This window comes from Meleagris gallopavo, chromosome 9 (genome assembly GCF_000146605.3).
Source record: "Meleagris gallopavo isolate NT-WF06-2002-E0010 breed Aviagen turkey brand Nicholas breeding stock chromosome 9, Turkey_5.1, whole genome shotgun sequence".
NCBI classification, from domain to species: Eukaryota; Metazoa; Chordata; class Aves; order Galliformes; family Phasianidae; genus Meleagris; species Meleagris gallopavo.
In genome coordinates, this window is record NC_015019.2 from 2,336,360 (window position 1) to 2,345,252 (window position 8,893).

Sequence of the window (8,893 nt, forward strand, 5' to 3'; positions counted from 1 at the left end):
AAATCTGCGCTGGGGTCAGCCTGTGCCTCCCTTTGCTGAGTTGCATCACCTTCATTCTTTGCTGGCGTGGTTTTGGTCCACTCCAAACAATATTTCTTCCTCTTCGCTTACACCCTTCAGGGATTCTTAGACAGCTATTATGTCCCCCATTAGTCTTCCCTTGGCCTACCTGTAAGCATTCACCCCTTTTAATCTTCTCCCATCATCCTGTCCCTGCTGCCCCTCCATCATCTCTGCTGTTCTCCAAATTCCCTCCCATTTGTCCACATCTTTCTCATTTATGAATCCATGATCTCATTTAGCATTTGATTTCTGCCAAAAATAAAGTTGAGCTTGATTGTTTTCACTGATGACTGAAAGAGGCATGAATCGTTGCTTGGAAGACAGTCCTTGAGACAGCAATATGAAAGGGAAAAAATGAAGGCAGCTCCACCAGGCAGACGAACACACAGATGTTATCACATAGGGCAGCTTTGGCTAGATTGAATCTCAGAAGTGCGTGATGACAGTAATAGCCGCCACTATTAGAGTGTTTAGCTTTTAAACAGAAATGTGAGTTATAACTCAGGCCCCAGCATAAATCACAGAGCCATGAAAATCTTACAAATGCATGCCTGCACAACGCACCAATATGAAATTCCACGTCCTTGGTGGAAGCAGCACAATTGCAACTTCCTTTGCGTAGGAAAACGTGTGTGTTCGACTCAGATACAGCAATTTGGCTTCAGGCACATCGCTGAGATCTTCAGCTTGGGGAGTTATCATCTTTTTTTTTGAAAGGAACGTTTGAGTGGTCACCGGTGGGGAAGGGAGGTGGGGAGGATGGAGGCGGGCTGCAGAACCGCTCTCACCTGCGGTCGAGCAGCTGGCCCGGCCACCCCGAGACGAGCCCGGTAACGAGATTACGTGATCCGTACGGCCGAACGCCGATCGAGGAGCTCAGTTCGGATCCCAGACTCAGTGCTGACGCCTGGCTTCAGTCTGCAAACTGCCATCTCTCAGGGCTGCGCTGCGCGCTCCCGCTGCCCAGGGGCGGCCGCACGGCGGGGCTGCAGGTGGGGCCGCTTCCCTTGGGAAGGGGCTGCGGGCCGGCGGGACCCCGCAGAGGCTGCACTGTATCGCAGGGGAATTTCCATTTAAATGCTCTTTGGCAAAGCGCCCTCAGAAAGCTGCTGACGCCTCGTGGAAAGCTTTGGAAAACATGCTAATGAATTAGAAACAAAGCAGCGTCTCTATCGGATCCAAGAGCCGCTGCGTTTCCCTCTCGCCGCCCGTCACCTCCCGGGATCTGTGCGCGACAAGGGCAGCTTTGTGCCTCCGGGCTCCGCTCCGCTCCGCGGCCGCGTGTTCCCGCATCTAAAGGCCGTTCCGCTGGGACCTCGGGCAGCGGTGAGGGCTGTGCTGCAGGGCCGGGGCTGCGGCTCGGGCACCGGGACCCTCCGGCCCCACAGTTCTGTGACTGCGTGGGATGGCACCGGGCAGGGAAGCTGGAGCTGCTGCTTGGCACTGCGGTGCTGCGGGAGTCCCCTGGGGATCCTTCTGAGGGCAGGCGCTCCGCACGCCGGGAATGCACTGCAAAACGCAGTCCTCCCTTCTCTGTATTCAGATGCACATCAGACTGCCCTGCAGATGAGTAGTTCAGAAAGTGGAGGGAGCTCTGTTATTTATCTTTGCTCCTCCCGTAGCTGCTCCAACCCCAACAAACTCATTGAGGTGTGTGGGCCTGAGGGCGACCACCAGGACAAAAACACTGCGCTCCTTGGGGATTTGCTTTGATTTGGTTCCGTTTGTTGCCATGGAATGGAGGGACGTGGTGGGACTCCATCACTTCTTGCAGGCACCGGGTGGACGTGAAGTATCTCTGGACTTCCCCACCAAGCAGCAAAAGTAGGGCTGAAGGTACCAAACAGCAGATCTGTGCTCCTCAGTGATCGTGCAAGGATTGATAGTCCCTCCTCTGCGTGAAACCTAAATAATTCATCGGGGCAGGGATCTAAGGAGAGATGCTGGGCTTGCACAGGGGCTGCTGGAAATTCTCCTACCACTCTGGGGAACAGCAATGAAGTGATGAAAGAGAAAGAATGCGAGAAAGAGAGAGAGCATCAAGCCTGAACCCCACTGCTGGGGTTTGGAGCATTCCCACTTGGCGAGGGGAAAGCGAGCAAACAAACGTAGCAACAACAGCCGGCATGAAGCAGCCGGGCAGCAGCGGCTGCAGCCTTGAGCTGGCATCAGGCAGTGCAGCTCAGAGCAGCAGCACCGTGCGGGCGTGCAGGGTGAGCCCGAGCCCCTGAGGTGGGAGAGGATCCGAGAGGAGGCGGCCCAGCAGCCGCTCAATTCCCCAGTCCCCAGTTCCTTCTTTCTCCCGGAGAGCCCAGACCAGCACGGCTCCTCGCATTGCTTTGCATCTGAACAAGGGCTTAAATGTCCACACGGACTCAAATGCACGCTGGAACACTTCCAGAAAGTCAGCAAATTTGCTCTCCCTCTCCCTTTAAATGCTTTGGCTTCCTGCAGGAAAATGAAATCCATTAACAAGTTCCACCCCTGCTCCAAATTCAAGGCTAGAACTGTCAATGCTTTAGGAACGAGCTAAATGGAGGGATTTCCATAACAATCAACAGCTACAGCATTAATCTATAGTCATATTAACCTGGGATGACAAGGACACGTCTGTCTGTTCTCTCTAATGTAATCTACCATTATACTCGGACTCCATTGAAGTCTGCTTTGTAGTGTGCATTTGGCTGTGATCAGCTAATCTCTCTGGCTTTAAGCACAGCTTAGAAAAGGCAGCGAGGGAGACAGACAGAGCAAAGCGATGAATATGCATGTGTGTGTGCTTAGCATGTGTCTGCCTCTAATGTATGTGCGAGCATGTGCAGCTGCACATAGGAGCCGTGCCGGTGCTGCGTGCTGCAGGGCTGCGCTGTGCGTTTGCAAGGTGTCAAAGTGCACCTAAGGCAGCAATGGGCGTTGCGTCGTGGCGGTCAGGTTCCGGGGACGTGCATGTAGGTGCAAACCTGAGATGTGGGACGAACTCTGGCAAGCTGAGCATACATGAGCGTGCTTTGCTGAGGCTGCATTCAGTCCCACGGCAGTGTGTTTCCCATGTAGCACAGGGATGCTCATTTGCTGTCTGTCCTGGTGGTTTGAGGGATGCTGCTGGGCCAGGTCCTGGGCCAGTACCTGTGCCGCAGTGCCGGGGCTGCTCAATGGGCTGTCCCTGCCGAGACGACAGCCCTGACAGTCCCTTCACTTTCTCTCATTCTGCTGTATTAATCCCTCCTGAAGAAGCACCTTCCCCAAGCGTGCAGCATGGCCTGAGCCTGCTTTGGGATTAGAGGCGATTACAGAGCTGCAGCAGCACGCACCGGGATGCCGCACACTAGAGGAGCTTATGGGGTCAATTCCATTCCCAGCACTGACTCCAGACACATCAGGAGATGCCGTGATATCAGCTCCCACCTTCTGCGAGGAGTCTGTTCCCAGGCAGGGATTAGAGCCTCTGCTGCAGAGGGGCAGGCAGCAGACATCAGTTCCCTTGCTTCGCCTCTGGTTTTTAATTACCGGAGAGCAGGAAGCACATTGCATCCCAGGCGCTCACCCTGAAGCTGGCCTTGTGCTTGTGGCGGTGGGGAGCAGCTGGGGGGGGGGTAATCCCACCTGACCTCTGCAGGTAAAATTCCCAATCTGCTCCAGGTATTGCTGTATTGGGAAGCCGGAGCTGGGAGGGCAAACCAATGGGCGCACGGATCCAGGGGGGATAAACTCTGGGAAATGTGTTCATCTGCTGCCAGCACAGGCAGAGCAACCCAGAGCTGCGCATGCCCAGCACCCTCATGCTCCACTCCCTGCCCCCCACACCTTGTGCCTCCCTCCACTTCTGCCCCTTTGTAGAAATATTTCTGCTCCTTTTGGGAAAACATCCGATCCAGCCCGTGGTTTTGATGTTACTGTTTACTCACACTGTACGAGGGGCTGGAAATCGGAAACTCTGATTCACCAGGATCTTTGCACTGAAACTTTACACACTGGAACAATTAATTATCCATTAAAACCTTTGTCTGTGTGTATCTTATTGTTCCAGGCTCTTATTGAAGCCACTCAGTGAAACAATCGCTCAGACAGCATTTGAGTGTGGTTAATCAACTAACAAGCTTATAAATACAATAACAGCAACGCTTTGCTCTCCGAGGGCTCCGAGGCAAAGGGTCTCGAGCTGCTTCCCAGCATGCCCAGTTAGCTGTGGCTGTGGGCACTGGCACTGCTGCTGGGAACACTGTGTTCAAGGAACAAACATCTGAGCATTCCACTGGGACTTGGGCAGTGCTGGGACCAGCACTCATAGCTCGGGATCCCGAAGTGCTGCTGCCTTAGGAGCAGTGGCATCTCGCAATGCCAGGGCATGTTCCCAGCTCCAGCAGCAGCAGAGCCAGCTGGTGGCACTGGTCCCACTGGGCAGAGCAGGGCTGCAGCCTGTCTTGTCATGGAGACGCTGCTTTGAGGCCATGTGTGAGTTTGGGCCGGGGGGGCAAAACTCTGCTGAGGAACCTGGAGAGTTCCATCCTCACTGGGATTAGAGGTGACCTCTTGTCTTGGGAAGTTGTTTCTGTGCCTGCTGGACCGGCACAGTCTGGGAAAGTGGCATTCCAAGAGAAGCAGGTGGAAGAGTGAGGTCGTTAAGGATGTGTTTAATGATAGAAAATTTCTTTCGGTTGTATTTAGACCATAATTACAGAGGCTGTAAGAGTATTTATTTCCTGGCGATTAATGGCAGGCCAAGGAGAAAACTTTCCCATCAGTGCTGTTACAAGTTTCAATTATTTTTTTCAATTATGTGTATGTTTTCCTTGGAGCTCACAGGAGCTGCCCGCGGGCACTCGGCCTCTCGGCACCCTTTGCTGCACGCATGGGGATGGAGAAGGTCAGGAGACAAAGCCGGGAAGTCGGAGAGCTCAGGGTAAGCCAGGAGGATCAGAGCAGCTAAAGAACAAAGTATTTAATTGCAGGGTGGATGAAGGGACCTTCAAGTGAACATCAGTCAAATGCTGAGCTTTCATTCCAGTTTTTCTAACAAGGTTCCTGACTGGCCTTGCTGTGCCCCATCGCTGCACACCTCCCCGTCATGCTGAGAGGAGAGATCTGCTCCCATGCTCACCAAGCACTGAGAGCTGCCAGCTCCTCAAGGCCAGCAGGGATGCCAGGAGTCTGGGCAGGGATGGATGCATAGGAAGCATAGGAAGCAATCTCAGGCTCGGGCTTCCAAACGGGCAACATTTTCCTCGACTTTTTTTCCACAAACTTCCCAGCCCCTGCAGCCCTCAGAGAGCAGCAGAGATAAGAACATCTGTCAGCTTGAAGAGGCACAACCAGATAAGCATCTCGCTTTGAACCAGCAGATAAATGGATGTGCTGGGGAGAGCACATCACCAGCACGAGAGCAGCGTGGGCCCAGCCCGGGCTGCTCGAAGCGGAGGAGCATCTTCCAGACCCACCAAAGGGTGGCCAGAAAGAGCAAGAGCCACAAAGTCTGCAATGTCAGTGCGAGTGAGGGAGCAGGAGAAGGCATCCAGGAAAGCAAAATGCTCACCTGCACCTTCAGCCAGAGCCCAGTGCAGACTCACAGAGGGGAGAGCGTGCTGTCGTGGCCCCTCTGCGGCCATGCGCTGACTGGCCCAGTACTGGGGGCTCTCTGCACTGCAGGCAGGTTTGCAGGTCTTACTGGGAGAATAAAGAAGCAAATAAAATGAACATTAACAACTTCTCCGCAGTTATCGCAGTTTCCTGCCCTACATAATTACCCCCTTTAAGCGCGGCAGCGCAGCGATGGTTATTTGCTGTGTTTATACAGCAGGAAAGGTGAGTGGCACCGTGCAGTCAGAAATTATTGCTGGGACATAAAAATGTCTCCAGCTATTAAGGTGGTGACATTTGGCTTTGCATTCAGCGTTCAGCCCCGGCTGAGGGGCAGCTCTGGGGCTGTGGGCTCAGGTTGGGCACAAAGGGCTCTGCAGAGCCTGGAACAGATTTGCTGACTCTGGGAGCATTTTGTGTCGATGTTTCAGCTCTGTTCCTTAATGAGGGAAGAAGCACTTCTCCCTCAACTGCCCTCCCCCCGTTTCCAAACCAGGTGTAGACATGATTTATTGCGTTGTTTAGTCATTATTCTCAGTTACCCAATTATGTTTTTTAAAGTTAAAAATGCAAGAACTTTGTTGTGGCTGCATCTGGGGATTCTGCAGCATCTGGAAGATGGTAAGGAAAAAAAACAGAGGAAACCAAGAACATCACCGCCAGCAGCTCCTCGTGCTACCTCCCAGCACCTCCCCTGCAGCAGCCTGCTGATGGGGCAGCCATGCTCCAGCCCTGCAGTCCCACTGAACAGCAGCTCCTGTTACTGCATGAGGTCATGGTAATCACTGGGGAGATTTCAGGACAAGACAGATAACACCAGGGATCTCTGCTGACTCCCAACTTCCCAGCAGTAGATCTTCTGCTGTACCACACTGGGGCATCTTCACTGAGTTTTACCTGGCAGGACAGCTTGCTTTGGGATGGCATTGCAAGAGAGACTGTTTTTTTCCCATGGCACAGGAACTCTGGGTCTGTCTGCATGATGGAGTTACAGAACAGATGAAGACAGATCCCTGAAATCTGTTCAGCCGGGAGAAGGACTCTGCATGCTCCCAAAGAGCAGTGGGAAGGATGTTAACACTCATCTCAGATCTACAGTTCGTATTTTAAACATTCAGAGGGAAGAACGAATGAAGCTGTCCCAGGTGTGCGCCCTGGCTCGGGGCTGGCAGCAGCTGGCACCCCATGGTGCGGCTCTGCAGAGGTTTGTGTCCCCTGGTTTGGAGCACAGCGCTGCCCTGAGCTGCCTGTGGTGCAGCTGATGGCTGTGGGGTTCTCCATAGTTTGCTTTTAGAAGTAGCTGAATTAATTAAGGACACACAGGTGATGCTGAGGCAGTCTGAAGGGGAGAATAATGGCACCAATTTGCCAATGTTGGTATTTTTTGCCTCTGGTCTTCCCATGTGAAGCACTTTGCATTCTTGCTGCTCTGGCGTTCCTCAGGTGCGTGATTATTTTTGTCTGTTTGCTGATGCACAAATTCCTTCCTACTGGTTTCCAGGTCAGGCCTCAGCACACAAGGAGCTCCCAGCCCTTCCTATGCCTTCTATCCCCAGCCCCATCCCCCCCCAGCGCTGCTCCAGCCATGCAGGATGTGAGAGCACAACGTGGCTGGGTTTGGGCACGGCTCCTTGCTGGGATGAGGACCCAGGTAAGCAGATCCTTGGGTTAGCAGCCACGGAGATGTGGCTGTTTGCAGGCTCTGTGCCTCCTCTTCGTGTGCCCTGCTTCCCCTGGCATTGTCCCACTGAGCTAGAAATGCCAACCCTGCCCCTGACAACACATCCTCATGCAGAGCCAAACGAAGCACCTAATTAGGAGGGAAAAAAATGCCTTTTCTGGCTCACCGCATCGTGCAAAGAAGGAGGCAATTGATCAGCCCTGTCGATATCTGCCGAGACCAGTGGCTGGTTCACAGCATCTTTACAACTGTAAATGGGCTAAACCTAAATAAAAGGACCCTCAATCATCCAAATTAAAGCTCTGAGGACAGCGCAGGTGCCACAACCTCATAGCAAATAACCACAACATCACTGCCTTTTTCTCAGCACTGCTGCTGAAGTCAGGCAGGGGCTGCATCCTCTTGCTCCAGCCCAGGCCACGGCAGGTTTGGGGGAGCTGAGGCTGGGTTCGATGCCCGCTGGTGTCTGCAGTGATGTGGGTCTGCACAGCAGAGGGGATGCAGTCCCCTAGCCTGCCTCGGGCCCAGGGGCAGCTTGGGAAGCCCAGGCGCAATCCGTCAGCACAACTCCTGGCCCTAGGCTGAAAATATTCCCATCTCTGCAAGGCATGGCTCCTCCAAAATGCTCAGGAACCGCTTCTTGCTCATTCCACAGTTACCCAGTCACTGGAGCAAGTGCTGGGATGTCGGTCCTTCCAGGAGCATCGGCCAATCCTGTGCTGAGGGGAAGTGCTGAGGGTGCTCACAGTGTCAGATGCTTTCACTAAATTTGGTAGTCCTCTACTAAATGGAGTTCCTTTTGGGTGCTATTTATGCAGGAATAAAAACCTTTGTTATGCTAATCACTCCAATAAGAGATAAAATATTGCCCAGGAAAGCCTGATTTTTCAGTGACATTCCACTCCTCGAGCTCAGATGTTCCTGCAGAGAAGTGCACACAGTGCAGGTGGGAAGGGCAGTGCTGCTGCACAGCAAGACGCCCTTCTGCACCCATTGCAGCTCACAGCCTGGGCAATGTGAGCATCTCCAGCTCTGACTTGTGCTGTGTTTGCAGCAGCAGCTTCTGGGAGGAGGGTCCCTGCAGGATGGGGATTTGCCATTGCCCAACAACATCTGAGGACATGGAGCAAGAGGGGAGAGGGACTGCTAAAGGGGACTCGGGGCAGAGTGATGGGATTCAATCCAGCACTACAAATTAGAGCTTAATGGCAGGAAGATGTCTTTGGGATGACTATGGATGGGCTGAAATCCCTTCCCAAAAGGAGTATGGACTGTGTCCTGAGCTGCCCATGGTAATGAGAACAACGGAGCCTGATGGAGCCCAGCATCCACCCAGAGGAGCCAAATCCTGATGTTCTCAGGGCTCCACTGCTTGGGATCTTGGCCTTCGTGCACTGCACTATGCTTAAGCAAGGGAAACTACAGCTCCCAGACTTCATCCTAATGTGCCAGTTTTGTGGGGAGGGCGCCTGGATGGTGGACAGGCCGACATGGAAGGCATTTTTCCTGGTTTTTTGCTGCTTGGATCTGACCTGCACAGCTGATTGCAGGGGGGGGGAGTGAAAGGGGGGTGGC